This window comes from Tauraco erythrolophus, chromosome 2 (assembly GCF_009769465.1).
Source record: "Tauraco erythrolophus isolate bTauEry1 chromosome 2, bTauEry1.pri, whole genome shotgun sequence".
Taxonomy (NCBI): Eukaryota; Metazoa; Chordata; class Aves; order Musophagiformes; family Musophagidae; genus Tauraco; species Tauraco erythrolophus.
In genome coordinates this window covers 46,309,280-46,326,325 of record NC_141466.1, presented here as the reverse complement: position 1 = coordinate 46,326,325, position 17,046 = coordinate 46,309,280, and the positions used below count along the sequence as shown (strand labels likewise).

The 17,046-nt window shown below is 38.5% G+C and overlaps 1 protein-coding gene across 1 annotated transcript in view; it reads left to right on the top strand.

Moving 5' to 3' along the window:
• The window catches only part of MCPH1 (microcephalin 1), a 135,349-nt gene that overhangs the window by 97,183 nt on the left and 21,120 nt on the right, over positions 1 to 17,046 (top strand). The window lies entirely within an intron of this gene.

Here is a 17,046-nt window from a genome sequence, read left to right as displayed (position 1 = left end):
TGGGCACGTCCTTGCAAAGAGAAAAAGAGAGGGATTTTAATTAAAAGTTTACACTCGAACACAGGCTTTGTATTTTACTGAATCTCTGAGATGAATACTTATTTTTAGGCATGTCTTTCTAGAGTTAAGCGGTTTCAAGCTGCTGGTTTGTTGGTTTGGGTTTTTTTTTAAAATGCTTTTTGTCTGTATTAAATGGCTAACTTTGGAAGTGCTAATATTAAGGAGTTAGAATTCACGAGTCAGCTGGGACTGGGAGAGAGAATAACTCTGCCGAGGCAGTGGCAGCAAGGCATGCCTTAGGAAACAGCATGGCTGAAGAGCAGTTGCCCTGTCAGCTCTCCCTAGCCCAATTCCATGCCATTGGAAGTGGGAAATACCCATCAGAGGTGAGGGAAAAATCTAATACAGTATTTGAATGTATATGTAAAACGGAGTTTCCTCCTACTTCCCACTCTCGTGTTCTCTGCAATAATCAGTGATCTTGAAAAAGCAGAAAATTACTAACCAACTTAACCAAACCCTGGGAAAGAGTTGATTCCACTGCAATTTTGGAAAAGTTTACTTATCTGGTTTAGAAAATGTCTTCTTGAAACCAGCACGGTAGGATACTGACTCCTAAAGACAAACTGCCCGAGAGTTTTGCTAGGTCTGGATCTGGAAGCTATAGATTTTTCTTAATTAAAATAAACAAAGGGAATGTCATGCTAGTCAAACTAACATGAATTACAGGCCAAAGTTTCTCTTATAGGAGGAAAATCTCAGCGTGCCTTGGCATCTCTTCGGACAGACTTTCTTACACAACTTGCTGTATTTCATATAGTGTATAAATGTGGCTTTTACTTTTTAAATCATGGAAGTTGAGTTCAAAGATTGTCAAAAATAGTTGTAGCAGATAAAAATGCATGCCTTACATTGTTGGAAGCTGTTGGGATTTCCTTACATAATACATACTTACCTCTGGAAAGGAAAATCTCTAGAATTCAATTCTGGAGACTTCCAGAAAGGCTCAAATTATACTTGGACTGTGACCTATGGAACCAATTTGTCAGATTTTCTTCCTGTGCAGTGTTCATCTGCCATTGTTCATCCTTCCAGCTAGAGGAAATGGAGGAATATGTTTAGAACTTGGGATACAGTCAAGATAATTTTCTACAAAATGTATATATTTGGAAGGTTTGGCATGTAAATTATGCATTCTTCATCCCTTCAAATTTGTATTGCGATAGCAAGGCAAATTAATGTGGTGACAGCTACTTGCATTGTTAATGAAGTTTCTAAAGCTTTCTCCATAGTGATATCTGCTTTTCAATATATCGAAGTCTTTGAAAGAATGATTGAGTCCATGTTAATCGCAGTCTTTTGCAAGGTAATTGAGAAACCTACTGTTATGCAATGAGGACAGCGTGTAGGATTAGATTTATAACATGAGACTGTGTGATACATTTCTCAGTGTCTAATCAGACATTCAAATTCAATGTTTTCTTTCATTTAGTTTCTGTTAATTTTCTCAGTTAAATGAGAAATTCCTATTGTGACTTGTCCTTAAACTGGTCTGCTCCCTGCTTTCTTTTCCTCTCACAGCTAGCGCAAAGAATATAGACCCCTCAATAGAGTAGTGCTGAGAATAAGAATGCTACAGCCCTGAAAGTATCTCTCTCCTAAATGTAGAGGAACTGAAAGCTAATCTTAATTTTTATCATTATTTTCATACATTTTTTTAATCCCTTGTTTAGACATTGAAGGGCAAGATGAGACTGACCAGTGTAAACTTTTAGAAGTTTTCTTTTTAATTATTTGATGTACTCAAGGGACTCTACACATACAAAAGACAAGATTTAGTGGATGCTGAGAATTCATTAGACAGGACTTCCATGAGAGGCTTGATTAAACCGACAGTTTTTGGATTGCTATGAAGCTTGCCATCTGTATGCCACTCTGGTGAGTCAGATCACCAGCATAATCTGGCAGCTCAGTTTTGCTGGGTTTTTGAGGAGAGACCAGAGTGTCTCTGAAGGTTTGAACTGGAGTCTGTTTTCCTTTAGGAAAGGCCGATCCATGACCCCGGGAGGCCCTTGAGCAGTAATGGGGCCAGGAACAAAACTGAACTTGAAGACTGCCTCACAGGGCTTGCTGTATCTTGGGCCTCCACTAGGGAGAACTGTGGTTGTAGGAATACTGGAAAGAGAAACGAGTCCACCTTTTACGGTTTGACTTTTTTTTTTTTTTTTTGGCTGGGTTTGGGTTTTTTCCTGGGTTTTGGGGGGATTTTTGGGGGGTTTTTTTTTTGAATGCATGAGTGAATGGCCGGTTGCTGTGGCACATGTCAGCAGTTCAGGGAAAAGGTATGGAAAGTGAAGGTATTTTTCTGAGAAGTGACAATAAGTACCTACTGGAAGACCCTTACCAGCACAGCAGGCACCACCAGTTAGCTGCTGTGTCTGCTGTGCTTTCCAGCTAGCTCTTGGAATAACACCCTGAGGTTCACCACAGTAATGTTTTCCCCAACTTTTCCTTGATATTTCCAGACCGTAGGGGCAATAACTTGAAAATGACCTCCAACACACGCACTTACGCGCACACACACACATAACTGAGGGAGGATTTTAGCATTTCCCTATCAGGGTCCAATGGACCCACATTGCTTTAATGAAGTGCTCTTTCCCACTGCCCAGGGAAGTTAGTGAGCATTCACCTTGCCAACAAAATAAATATACATCCCTTTAACCCTTCACTGCAGGACAGTGCCGTATTTGGTGCATCTTTTGGAGCATTTGATTGCGATCCTTCACCCTTTCTATCTCTCTGGGAGCAGCTTTCCCAGCTGTGGAGGAGGAAGTGGTCTCCTCTGCCTCCCCAGGGAGTCAAAGCCAGTCAGAGTTCAGGGGGAAAGAAAGTAGTAACAGCTAAATTTAGAAAACTGGTGTGAAAAGTAAGGCAAGTTAAATACATTTTTGTCCTTGAAAACTGAGGAGAAGGAAGGAAGATGCCTGAATACAGGCTTTTTACTGAGCCTTGGAGGCAGAATAACAAGTCTGCTTGCAGGGCAGGGCTTATTCCAGAAAACCTGAATGACAGAGAAGATCTGTCTCCCATCAGTTATGAGAAGGAAAATCTCATTGTTAGACATGTTGAAGTAGGAAGGAATGTAAATAATTTGGCATGGGTTGTTATATATGCCAGTATGAAATTGAGTAAAAAGTTGTAATTCAGACCAGTGGCTTCCTCCCAGCATTTTTTTTCAACTTCATTGTTCTCTTCATCTTTTATTTCTGCTGTAGATATGGAGTGCTACATTTATTCTGCAAACTGAAATATAGCTGCTTAGCCGGTGGTTTCCTGTTTGCTTTATAGCTGACTGTATATGGTATTTGATATAAAATAGCAAATATTGGCTTGGTATATTTAAAGTACAAATTAGATCTTTCCCTTTTTAGAAAGAAGATACCCACTTTACGGAACTCACCTTATAAGAAGAGCTGAAATGTGTATTTTGTCAAAACTAAACATTTAGAACGTTTTGCCAGATGTGTTGCAGGCAATTTCCTTTCCTGGGAAACAGTAAATTCCCTTACTCAGCCAATCCTGGGTTTATTCCATACAGCATATGACTAAGCTGCTTTGAGAGAGATGCCTGAATACCACTAACATTATCTTTCCAATTATCATTTTACTTACAGCTGCACAGCTTCTGTTTGACAGGCAAATAACAGAGATGTTGTGAGATCTCTGATAGAAAAGGAAGCATAAAATGTTTGAGGTAATGTAAGAAAACGTTGACTTGGCTTTTGTCTGCTATCTGCAGACTTTGCCACCTAAAACTTTCAAGATGTTGATTTAGTAGATAAGCATGTTCTCATTTCAGCAGTTTTCTTGTTATAGCAAGGGAAAAATATGTAATGAAATATGTGCGAAATAAAGCCAGAACAATGTAAACAAGTAGGTTTGGGTGCTGCATTCTTACAGGGATATTTGATCTACATATATAAATGAAAATGCTGTAGGGTGAGAATACGGAACTTCAAGATCAAATCTGAGATGAGAAATTATCTGAAACTTGGAATAAATTAATGAAGTATTTTATATATTCTTGGTATTTAGATTCCTCACATTTTGACACTCAATATTCAGTCTCCACCTTTGGTTCCTGGTACTTTAATATTAGTTTATGTTAGTCCCATTTAGCTAGCTTCAAAATATTTTCTTTCACTGGTAGTATTTTAGCATGTTTCTCAGGAACAAATGTCAACAAGGGCAAGACTTATGAACTCGTAGCTTAAAAACAGGGAACAGGATCTTGGACCCTACTAGATTTTTAGTCTGCTGAAAATCTTATCTGTTTTGAGATCTTGCACTCTCTTTGAAAGAGAGGAGTGCCAGATTATTATGCTTTCTGATAAGCCAAAACAAATTATTTTCTTCAAGACCCATAGTTCAGTTCTTTAGTATTTCTAAATTTAGTGGTAATATCTTACCAAGCGGTCCTCCTTTCCCCACCATTTGCCTATTATCCTTTTCATTTGGTCAGCACTTCTCCACCGGTCTCTCACGACTTCTTTAACAAAATCTGAGGATTCCCCTCACTTTCTCAGCTGCTAGTTATTTCTAATCACTCAGAACATCTGGTAAATTCATAGCCATTTTTTATGTTCTGTCTCTGGCATTCCCTCACATCTCCTTTGAGTGCCCTTCCTTTCAAGGGAGGGCATTTACCCAGTAACTCTCATATTGTACTTTTGCTGAAGGGGCAAGAGGTCAATAATCTGATCCACTGAAAATTTCACCTATCACTCTGTCTTGGTGACTCAGATTGTTTGTTCCCATCTTGCCTTGGAACATCCAATCCATCATTTCAGTACATGGTATTTTTCCTAGATGTCACGCCATTAGTGGAAGCGTAATGTGGCCAAAACTAGACTTTGTGTCTTCCCTTGGAAATGCTTGCGTGCTAGCCCCCTTCTCTCTTCCTCGGTTGATACCGCCACCATCCTTCACTGTGTTTCATCTATAATCTGAAAGTTATGTTTATATCCCTTTGCTTCTTTCATATTTTATTCTCTCTCTTTTTTGATGCTTTCGTTAACGTCTCTAAAATTCCTATGCTGATTCTCATCATCAACACATTTAATTTTGTAACATATTCTGTCAGGCTTCTCCATACCATTTGAAATGTGACTTGCTTATGAAGCTTATTTAATTAGTTCTGCCTTTCTTAGTAAATTGCATTGAACTTTATTTTCTTAAGAATTGTTTGGAAGCTCTAAATTCAGCACCTCTTCCACCAAAAATGTCAGCTTCATTGCTTACTTTGCAGGCACTGACTGGATTGGCTTTCTTGGACTGTCTTGGTTATACTTGGGATGTTTTTTCTCAGTTAACCTGACATTTAACATGACCACATTTTCCACTTACAAACTTATTTTGATATCACACTTTTGTTATATAGCATCTGCTTAAGGCTTTTTGACTGAAATTATATTAACATGAAATTAAAAATTTATATTGATACATATTTATATCTGTATATATGTATATGCTTAGCATGTTGTAGATGCCTCTGTACCTAAAATATAATCAGTCATGTTAATTTAGATTGGGACTTTGTGATATCGTAGAATCATAGAATCATAGAACGGTTAGAGTTGGAAGGGACCTTAAAGATCATCTAGTTCCAAACCCTCTGCCATGGGCAGGGAAACCCTCCACTACACCATGTTGCCCAAAGCAACCTGTTCCAGTGCCTCACCACCCTCAGAGTGAAAAATTTCTCCCTTATATCTAATCTAAATCTCCCCTCTTTCAGTTTAAATCCATTGCCCCTTGTCCTATCACTACACACCCTTGTAAAAAGTCCCTCTTCAGCTTTCTTGTAGGCCCCCTTTAAGTACTGAAAGGCTGCTATAAGATCACCCTGGAGCCTTCTCTTCTCCAGGCTGAACAGTCCCAACTCTCTCAGCCTGTCTTCATAGCAGATGTGTTCCAGCCCTCGGATCATCTTCGTGGCCCTCCTCTGGACCCACTCCAGCAGCTCTATATCATTCTTGTGTTGGGGACTCCAGAGCTGAACACAGTATTCCAGGTGGGGTCTCACGAGAGCAGAGTAGAGGGTCAGAATCACCTCCCTTGACCTGCTGGCCACGCTTCTTTGGATGCAGCCCAGGACATGGTTGGCTTTCTGGGCTGCCAGTGCACATTGCTGGCTCACGCTGAGCTTCTCATCCACCAGCGCTCCCAAGTCCTTTTCCTCAGGACTGCTCTCAATCCATTCTCTGCCCAGCCTGTACTTGTGCTTGGGATTGCCCCGACCCATGTGCAGGACCTTGCACTTGGCCTTGTTGAACTTCATGAGGTTCTCACAGGCCCACCTCTCCAGCCTGTCAAGGTCCCTCTGGATGGCATCCCTTCGCCCCAGCGTGTCCACACCACCACACAACTTGGTTCCATCTGCAAACTTGCTGAGGGTGCACTCAATCCCACTGTCCATGTCACCAACAAAGACATTAAATAGCTCTGGCCCCAGTACTGACCCCTGATGAACACCACTCGTCACTGGCCTCCACTTGGACGTTGAACCGTTGACCACAACTCTTTGAGTGTGACCATCCAGCCAATTCCTTATCCACCGAGTGGTCCACCCATCAAAACCATGTCTTTCCAGTTTAGAGACAAGGATGTCGTGTGGGACAGTATCAAATGCTTTGGATAAGTCCAGGTAGACAATGTCAGTTGCTCACCCCCTATCCATCAATGCTGTAACCTCATCATAGAAGGCCACCAAATTAGTCAGGCAGGATTTGCCCTTAGTGAAGCCATGTTGGCTGTCACCAATCACCTCCTTGTTTTCTATATGCCTTAGCATAGTCGCCAGGAGGATCTGCTCCATGATCTTGCCGGGCACAGAGGTGAGACTGACTGACCTGTAGTTCCCTGGGTCTTCTTTTTTCCCCTTTTTAAAGATGGGGGCTATTTTGCCCCTTTTCCAGTAACTGAGAACTTCACCAGATTGCCACTACTTCTGAAATATGATGGATAGTGGTTTAGCAACTTCATCTGCCAGCTCCCTCAGGACCCGCAGATGCACCTCATCAGGTCCCATGGATTTCTCCACCTTCAAGTTCTTTAGATGGTCTCGAACCTGATCTTCTCCTACAGTGGGCGGTTCTACATTCTCACAGTCCCTACCTTTGCCTTCTGTGTCTTGGGCTGTGCAGCTGGAGCTCTTGCCAGTGAAGACTGAGGCAAAAAAGTCATTGAGTACCTCAGCCTTCTCCACATCCCGGGTAGCGAGGTCCCCCGTTTCCTTCTGGAGAGGGCCTACATTTTCCCTAGATCTCTTTTTATCGCTGACATATCTACAGAAGTTTTCTTGTTGCCCTTGATGTCCCTGGCCAGGTTTAACTCTATCAGGGCTTTAGCTTTCCTAACCTGATCTCTGGTTGTTCGGACAATCGCTCTGTATTCTTCCCAGGCTACCCATGTCTTGAGCAACAACGATAACATGTATGAATGTTTTTTGAAATTCCTGTCGTTATCACTTCGACATTCCAAAACCTTCTTTAATATAAAATGTTTCTTAGTTTTTACTATTTCATTACTTTTATAGTGATTTCCTGTATTAATCCAAATTTTCAAGGGATATCTGAAGTAGAATACACAAGTATCTATAAAACTGTCATCTATATGAATAATGCATTCAGATACCTAAGAAGATTCTCACAATGCATTAATGAAGTTCCTATTTGTAGGACAGATGGTAGTTTCTTTCACCACGAGCATTTTTTAATATTGAATGTTATTTTAATCTTCGAAAGATGAATCATCCACATACAGAAGTAGGAAGTCAGTCCCAGTATTATGAAGAATAGTTGCTATACGTCCTTCCTCCTTAACATTTTCATATCCGTTGGCTATAGTGCCCAAAGGCTGTGCTCATTCTCTTCAGTTACGTGATGATAGCAAACTTTAGCTGGTAACAAGTGTAATTGATTCTTAAACTCAAATAGCATGAGTTCAAAATTAACATGGAAATTACAGCTAATGCTAAGGATCTTACAATTGGACTGCTGAATATATTTGGCAGTGTTAAGTGCTGTGCCCTGTCTATCTCCCATACTAGGCAAAACATAATAGAGCACTTGTCTAAACAGGTTACCATTGGTTTGAAACTAAATGAAATAACTTGCTTGCTGATGTGTAGCAGCTAGCTCTAAGTGCTTTAAAACCTGTTTTTAAAAATTGTTTCCATAGCACATGCATATTTACTCTTCATTATTGAATTATATGTGGAAAAAATAACAGATATTCTTACCCTATATGCTCACATGCCGTTTATATGTTCTTTGAAAAATGTCTTTTTAATTAGTTTTGTGCATTTGGACAATTTAAACCTAAAATCTTTATGTAAGGTTTTGACTTTTGTTGTGTGAAGTGAATGTTGTATTATGTTGATGTGAAAAGGCAGCAGACTGTGAAAGAATCCAGGCGGCTTTTGGAAAATGAGAAATCTGCCTTACTGACATCTGAAAGAAAAATGCATATACTGTTTGTTTAAAGGAAAGTATTTTAAAACTGTCTAAGCAGTTGACAGTAATCTAGCCTTCCAAATAACCTCAGTCCCCGTGATTTAAACCCTTCCTCTTGTAAGCAGTCATTCAGGTTAGCGGAAGGTTCTCTCATCTGGTAATAGCACACTTATTTGATAATAACAGCATGTCATACTTCCGAAGAGCGTGTTGAAGTTAAGAATCTGAATTCAAAGATAAACTGATGTCAAAGAGAGAATGAAGAGGAAGTGAGAAACTGTGTAAGAGGAATAAACAAAGCTTTCAGAGAGAGAGAGGACATTTATGGCAACAGTAAGGTACCTAGTTCCTGACATCTGTTTCCCTCAAGAAAAAAAGACAGTGCATATGCTAACCTTTTTATGGAGAGTGCAAGAAAAATATTTGCAGCATATTTTCATATATTCATATTTGTTGAACTGTATTATGGATGTGTAATTTGAAGAGGACAGAGCAACTGCAAACTATTTTTGCACTCCATAAAGATAAATCTTTGCTTTCTTCAATACTAATAAACATAGTTCAGTAACAGTTCTCAAAAACAGTGCCCACTCTCTTGCTGATCCTGCCACAAAAACGGGGGATTCATTTTATCGTTTGTCTTTCTGCCGTACAAGCAAAGGAAGGAACTCAACTATTTTTTTCCCTGGTTAGTGAGGCATCAGAACCTGTGACGGGGCAGGAGAAAGATTACCTGCACACTGACACCAAAAGTAGAGCTATTTTGCTCTTGGACTCCTTGCCTACATATGGCCATCTAGCAAAATCCCTATTGCTGTGTAAATATTAAGTACCTCACTGGCTGAATAACAATCTGTCCTTTATCTCTCCAAATACATCATTTTCTGGAAAGATAATCCTCCATTTCCAGTGGAATGTGTACAGAAGATCAAATCTCTTACGAGTATCTTATCATTAAAATGGTGTATTTTCATCCCAACACAAACCGATTAGAAAGTCCTCTTACTACTCTTTTACTTTATCTAGATCTGAATTATTACTGAGTAGTTTCAGTACACTGAAGAAAATTAAATTTTTTTAAAATCTTTATTTTGTCCTGCTAGAAGTAAATGTAAGTGAAATTCAGAGACTGTCATCGGTGATGTCCGTATTGTTTGAATGTGGATCCCCCTTCAGGCTAGCCAAAGCCAAACTGACTCAAAAGAAGCATGGCCATCAGGTCGAGAGAGGTGATTCTGCCTCTCTACTCTGCTCTCCTAAGACCCCACCTGGAATACTGCGTTTAGCTCTGTGGTCCCCAACATAAGAAGAACATGGATCTGTTGGAGTGGGTCCAGAGGAGGGCCACGAAGATGATCCGAGGGCTGGAGCACCTCTCCTATGAAGACAGGCTGAGAGAGTTGGGGCTGTTCAGCCTGGAGAAGAGAAGGCTCTGGTGAGACCTTCTAGCAGCCTTCCAGTACCTAAAGGGAGCCTACAAGAAAGCTGAAGAGGGACTTTTTACAAGGGTGTATAGTGATAGGACAAGGGGCAATGGATTTAAACTGAAAGAGGGGAGATTTAGATTAGATATAAGGAAGAAATTCTTCACTGAGAGGGAGGTCAGGTTCTGGAACAGGTTGCCTAGAGAAGTTGTGGCTGCCCGATCCCTGGAAGTGTTAGATGGGGCTTTGAGCAACCTGGTCTAGTGAAAGGTGTCCCTGCCCATGGCAGTGGAGCTAGAACTTGATGATCTTTAAGGTCCCTTCCAAACCAAACCATTCTATGATTCTATGATTCTATGAATCATATTTACAAATCCTATCAAATTGTTCAATCTTAGCCTACTAGCTTCAGTTTAAATTGGATTATAAAAAGTCTTGCTCGTAGTTGTATGTTGTCACTTGATTTTTAAGTCAATATCTTCAGTCAAATTTGTGATCAAATTCTATTTTAAATAACCAATAAGGCTTCACCTTTAGTGTTAAATGATATATTATCCATTGCTGCTTCAACTGTAGCCTGTGAGATGTTATTAATAGCAATGTCAAATGAACAGCATTTTTCTTAAACATAAATAACTGTATATCTAATTCAACAAATTATTGATCAGCTGATGTTTTTCTACTAATTTCTGCCTTCCTTTGCCTGTTCACCCACTCAAGTATCATTTTTAAGAACAAAAATGGATACATTAAAGGTAAAATACTAGATGATTCCACAACAATTAGAAGAACATCTCCTAACTCTACCAGTTTAGAATATTTTCCTCTTCTATCAGTGAAGATTGTATTATTGAGTAGGATGCCATGTTGGCCTTCTTTGATTAAACACAAACATCAGGTCACCCAAAGCTTCCTGGCAGAGTCAGAGATTTCAGTCTGTTGATCAGAAGGGAAATCTTGAGTAAGAAGCTCAGATGAAAGTGTTTGAAGACAGATGAAATGACTGTCATAAAGTTCACTAGACAGGACAAATGCTGGCTTCATGCTTATTTCAAAAATCTTGTTGCTGTAGACTTCATGGGAAGGACTGGAGTGTTTTCCAAACTAGTTTTCTACAGCAGATAACAAGAACTGAGGATAAAAGCACCTGATTTCTTCTCGTTTGCTAATAGTTCTAGTTGGACTTACTGAAGGAAGTGATGGTTATTCCAGATTTCAGATGTGTCCCACTGTCTCAACTTAAAGTGCTGTTATTAGTATATTATCAGTATTTTTTTTTGTTTTATTACAATTTCCAGACTATTATATCCCAACTTTATTGTTTTGACTCTCATCTCTTTCAGTAATGGATTCACTTGGACTGTGAATTGGTTAAAAACCACTCCACTGAGAAATTTGGTCTAAATAGATTATTCACCCTGGAAAAGCTAATTCTTTTACACTGTAGGCACATTTTTCAAGGTTAAGAGCACTATACCTTTGGTAAGTGCCAGTTGAAATGTTTACGCAGTGCCTGTTCTGGAGCTCCACTGCAGCCCATGGCGAGGAAGGATGAGCTAGCAACGGACTGAGCTTTCAGCCAACTGTGAAGTATTCCAGGCAGGACTACAGCAAGCAGGGAAACAGTTAGGAGTCATGGCTTAAACTTTGTTTTAATTTCATACCAAGTATAAAGAAATATTTTCTGAGGCTAAGATCTATGAGGCTGTAGAGAAGCCTCTCATGAGAAGTCGTGGAATCCCTGTTGCATGAGCAATTTAATATAGATTGGCAAAACACTGAAATATGTAAAGGAAAATCCTGTACTGGCAGCAGTAAGAATAAGTGACCTAATAAGCTTTTTCATCTCTTAATTTCTCTCATTAAACTTCATCCTTTTGCTGTAAGAAAGAAAAACGTTTATGTTGGACCTCCATGTGAAAAGTGCTTATAGAAAAAGTATCCCTCTTCAGATGATAAAAATATAATTAATGTATTTGAAATAATTCTTGCACTTTCTCACAGCCACGAAATTAAAACTGTTAGCCACAAGCTAATATTAATGCCTGCAGACTGCTAAAGACAATTATTTCAATCTAATGCAGCAGTGGTTTTAATGTTGGAAATTACTATGGTTTTAGATTTCATTGCAGTAATGCAACAACTTCATTTCATATTATTGATTCTACCAGTGACATGCAAAAGAATATAGTTAGTCCTGTTACTAAAAACATCAGAGTGAGGCTGTACTTCATAGACATCATCAACATAACAAGCCACAAAGTTTATATCAAAATCAGACTTCTCTTGGTTTTTATTAATTTGAGACAGATTATTTTCTGACTTTTAAAACCTCTATTTTGGAACATTTGTTCTATATGAAGTGGGCTCCTTTTTATTCATATATTTTACCTCAATGGTTCTGTAATAGAGTGGAGGAAAATCTGCACCCACCGACATCTTACCTAACTCTGCTGGCCCACAATTTTAGACTGCAGTACACCCAATAAAGAAAAATAACATGTACTTTTAAGGTAGTGATTTCAATAAACTGATAGCCTGGAGGACTGAACAAAAAAACATGCTTTAAGGGCAAATTATGGGCTTCTCATTTAGAAGGCTTTTCTGATATCAGTCAGAACCTTTTTCTGATGTGTCTAGTGTGCACATGGTCAGAAGCTGCTGAAGTAAACAAAATGTGGGTCTGTTCGCCATTATTATAATTTGCAGATACCCTGTGTTGACTCACATAGGATGGCCCAAGGCTTCTAAAGCTGTTAATGACATGAACAGTGGCCAAGAACTGTCTTTATTTGAAATACAAGTATATTTTAAAAGTAAACTAGAAGTTGTGAATCCTCAACCAGTTGCTATTTGCATTAACTTTACACAGTGCGGATTTTTTTTAAAGATACAGATTTTTCGCCATACATTCACTGGACTAGTTAAACAATTGGAAGTATTTTCAAGAGGTGTCACCACCAGTTAAAATTTTGGCTTTCATAGCTGGTCCAAATGAGAATCAGCCTTTACAGTAAGTGAAACTTGGTTCTCTCTCATTGATTTCTCAATGTTCGTAAATTCATTAAATGCTCATTCATCAAATTGCATCTCTTTGCTGGCTCTTCCACGCCAGAATGAGATATCTGTTTCCAAAAAATGAAGTAGCAAATGGTTTAGTGAGTATTGTCCCATGTTACAGCTGGGTTAATGAAGTAATTTAAATGGATAGAAGACAAACAGAAATGAAGGTACTCAGGATTAGAAGTAACAGACAGGTTTCTTATCTTGTCTTTTTTTTTTTCCCTAGTTAATTTTCTTTTACTAAAAGTAGGGTTGAAAGTCCTAAATACTAAATGGTGAAATTCAGGTCAGTCTGGGACTATGTAACAGCTCTGCACATGGACATCAAATACACTGTAGTTTGTACTGCATCTGCTATACATGCAGATTTTATCCATGTATGCACTGTGTGATTTTTCCAGTTTACTAGGCATCTGAAAAACAGCCTGGTTTCCATGAAAATATGTGGAAAAGAATATCCCATATGCTTTTCATATGAGACACAAGACTTGACTGTGTAATACAGGACATCCCCTGTTATGTGAGACATCTGCCAAGCCCACCAGAAAGAAAAGATACAGGCAAGACAACAAAACTAGAGGAATAAATGATTACTAAATCCTTATTCTGTTTATATTCTGCTCCAGTTTCAGCTGTTACAGTCCACTTTTAACAATGTCTCTGAGCTGGAATAGTCAGGTATTCTCTACTTTCTAGTCTATTTAATGCTTTATGATTAAAACTTTAGTTTAATGTTCATAAGTGAATGACAGTCAAATTTTGAAAGGTAATACTCAATATAGGCTTCGAGTTTTCCAAAAATCTTGGTATGTCCCCCTTCGCATCTTTAGGTAAGAATGTATCTCTGATCCATAAGCATAATAAAGCATAAGATCTTGTAATATGTTCTGTGCATGAGTACTTTAGGTTATATTTGAAAGCTGAACTGCAGATGTTACAAATTTTCTCAACAGTTTTGGGGTAAAAACCCAAATGTTACCTTGTTTTGGGGCATACCAGAGTTGCCAGCGCTTATGTTACTCATCTGTTTTGGTCTGTTACATCCTGGATTTTGAACTAATTAGGTTAAGAAAAGAAGACAATTCCTTTCCTCATGGTTACAGAAGCATGAAAATGTTACTCTGCGAAATGGCAACAGAAGGCAGCAAATAAATAAAAACCATAATTTTGTTTTTAGCATGATTTTGGAAGCCAGAGTCCTGATTTCTGAGAAGTTCAGTTAGCAGTCCTGAACATGTAAATTCCACTGAAAGTCTCATTGTCAGACCATTTGTTCACATTTCCAAAATGTAAAAGCAAAAACTGATAATCTTCTACAGATTTGACTTTGCTTTTGAGACTTTCTTCTTGTATCTATTTACATATCTAATACTGTTCAGCCTCTCTTTATTGGCATTTATGTGTTTATTATACCTAATGAGAAGCAAGTCCTCTCAGTACCTTTGATACTGTTGAAATCTTCAATTTATATTGGAATTGGGTGTCCTGCCTACAGGAGCACAATACAATCCCCAGTTGCATACAGGTTTCACTTACTAATACTGCAGTGACTGCACGTAGAAATTTTATAACGTGCAGGCTAATGCATATGGAGTTTTTTCTAAGCATGTCAACTCCCAGTCTCAGAAATATTCTCAGAACAAATCCTGAGAATATTTCCCTTCATTTATCATGTTTTCAGTATTACTTATGTTACTAGAGATGGCAGAAACCACCTACCTGGCATCATCTCACTTTGAACACTAGGTCAAAGAAGGTGCTACCAGGCCATTGCTTTCTGCAAGTCATATTCTTCTCCATCTAATATACTACTGCTCTTAGTTTGTCTGCATTACATCTGTGAAACTCATAATAATCCCCATATTCATTTGATACATCGATACAGACAAGAAAGAAAGGAACTTTTATATATTCAGGATGAGAATGCAAATGACTATTTTTATTTAATAAAGACAGATTGTTGAGCCTGGCACTAATTTTATCCTTTATTACCAGTGAAGACATGAGAACTTGAAGTACATCCTGCTTCCATACCAGGGAAATTGGCTCAAACTAGAAGGAGGAAGACAGCGTAGTTTTTTGTGGACTGTGTCCTTTAAATGTTAGTTTACAAAGGCATTCTGAGTCAAAAGGCCAATTTTATCCAAAAGATGTTTTTTAAGACGTAAGTAGCATATTCCGACAAAACAGTCAAGATGAAACAGTTTCAGAATCCTGTTGGCCTTTATGGATGCATCTGATTATTGCTCAGGAGCCCGTTCTGGGAAGGATGCCCATCTACCTGTGCGGCTTCTCTGGCTGATGTACTTGATTTATGCACTTGAGCACATGATCATGTCCTGAAATTGTTTACAAATAGCTTGTGACCCTCTCAACTAGCTGCTAAAAAGAGCTCTGTTTTAGCTACATAGCTAATTCTCTAGGATAAAAATCAGTGTCTGTAATTCCTTTTACACCACTTTAGTCCCTGCTTACAGCACAATGGACTCATAGATCTCACTGATGGGATCCCGATGCCTTGCTACACTCTGGTCACAAAAACTTTTCAAAGTATGCTTGCAGTTTTAATATATGCCACCAGTTTCCTCTCGACATTCGACTGGTTTGGACTAACATGGAAATGAAAGATGAGTGAATGTAAATTTTTTGCTAAATGAAGGCGCTAAGTGTTGACAGGACAGCTGATTCCAGCCCAGAATTTTCTCTGCATATAAACATAGACTACATTTCATAAACCAAAACTGCAGTTTTTGTTTGTTTGCTTTTGGGGTTTGTTCCAAGTTTCTTGAGAGGAGATGATCCTTAAATGAGAAGAAACACTAGGATGTGTTTCCATAAACTTATATAGGAAATACTGTGATAACAAAGCACCAGAAGAGCAAGGAAAACCTGGAGTAAGGAAGATGAAATTAATCTATAGGTATTAAGAAGAACGGAGCCAGGCCCAGTCATCTTTGCAGCTGATATTCATTGCTAGGACGAAATAGAGTTTTATATTTTTGTATTGATATAGTTTTGTTACATTTCTGGCTTGCTGCAATTGTAACACATTCTACTTTTACATTATTTTCTGAACTGTAACCTCACCCTTCTAGAAAATCAGCATTTGGGGAAGCTGCGTTATTGCATAAAAACACAATCAAAGTTTTATTTTGGTCTTTTTCCCACAGTAGCAAAAACCTGGTTAAGTTTATATGCCTTTGTCTTTTTTTTCTTTTCTGGTGATGTTACACTGTGGTTGCCTGTATGATTCATTACAAGCTTGCTGGCAGATGGTCACGTACACTTTGCAAGAGTGCTTGATGCTAATAATAATCAGCTTTTAGATTTTATACATTTTTTTCCTAGAGTAAGTAATATATTTTATCCTAATGCCTAGAAAATCATGGTTGTTTTCAATCACTGCCATCTAAATACTTTTATCCTTCAGTGTAAACGTTTCTCTGTACATGCTCAACATTTCATGAGCGAAAGTTAAATTGCATGTATGGATGGAAGTGACAGAAGGATTAGTGTTCTGTCTTTCTTATATGAACAAGGTGGAAGAATAAGTGTTTCGTGGGACCAGTATGTGCTAGAAAACCTCCTGGCTCCTGCATGTGAATGATTTTTTGTTGGTTAAGCCATTGGAGCCCCACAGGGGCTATATAGCTAAAGCTTCAGAAATCCTGCTTTGTCTCACTTGATCCCCACACTTGTTATGGTAGAAGGAAATTGTTTATGTGTATTTTATTGCATAACAGTAAATCAGTGTTCATCTGTAGTGGTTAAAATGCTGTCAGTCTAAAACACGTTCCATTTATTTAAATGGTGAAATTGTAAAGAGCTACTTCTTTGTAGCGCAGTAAAATGTGTGTATCAAGTAATGATGTTTTATAAGAGGAAAAATGTGTTGAATTATGTGCTCTTATCATTATAATATGACACTGACATATTTCATGGGTTTTTTAATACCAAGACTAATATGTATTTAACCGTAGTTCTAAATAGAATAGCTGAAGAAGCCACAATATGAGGGAACTTCATGGGGACTGTTTATA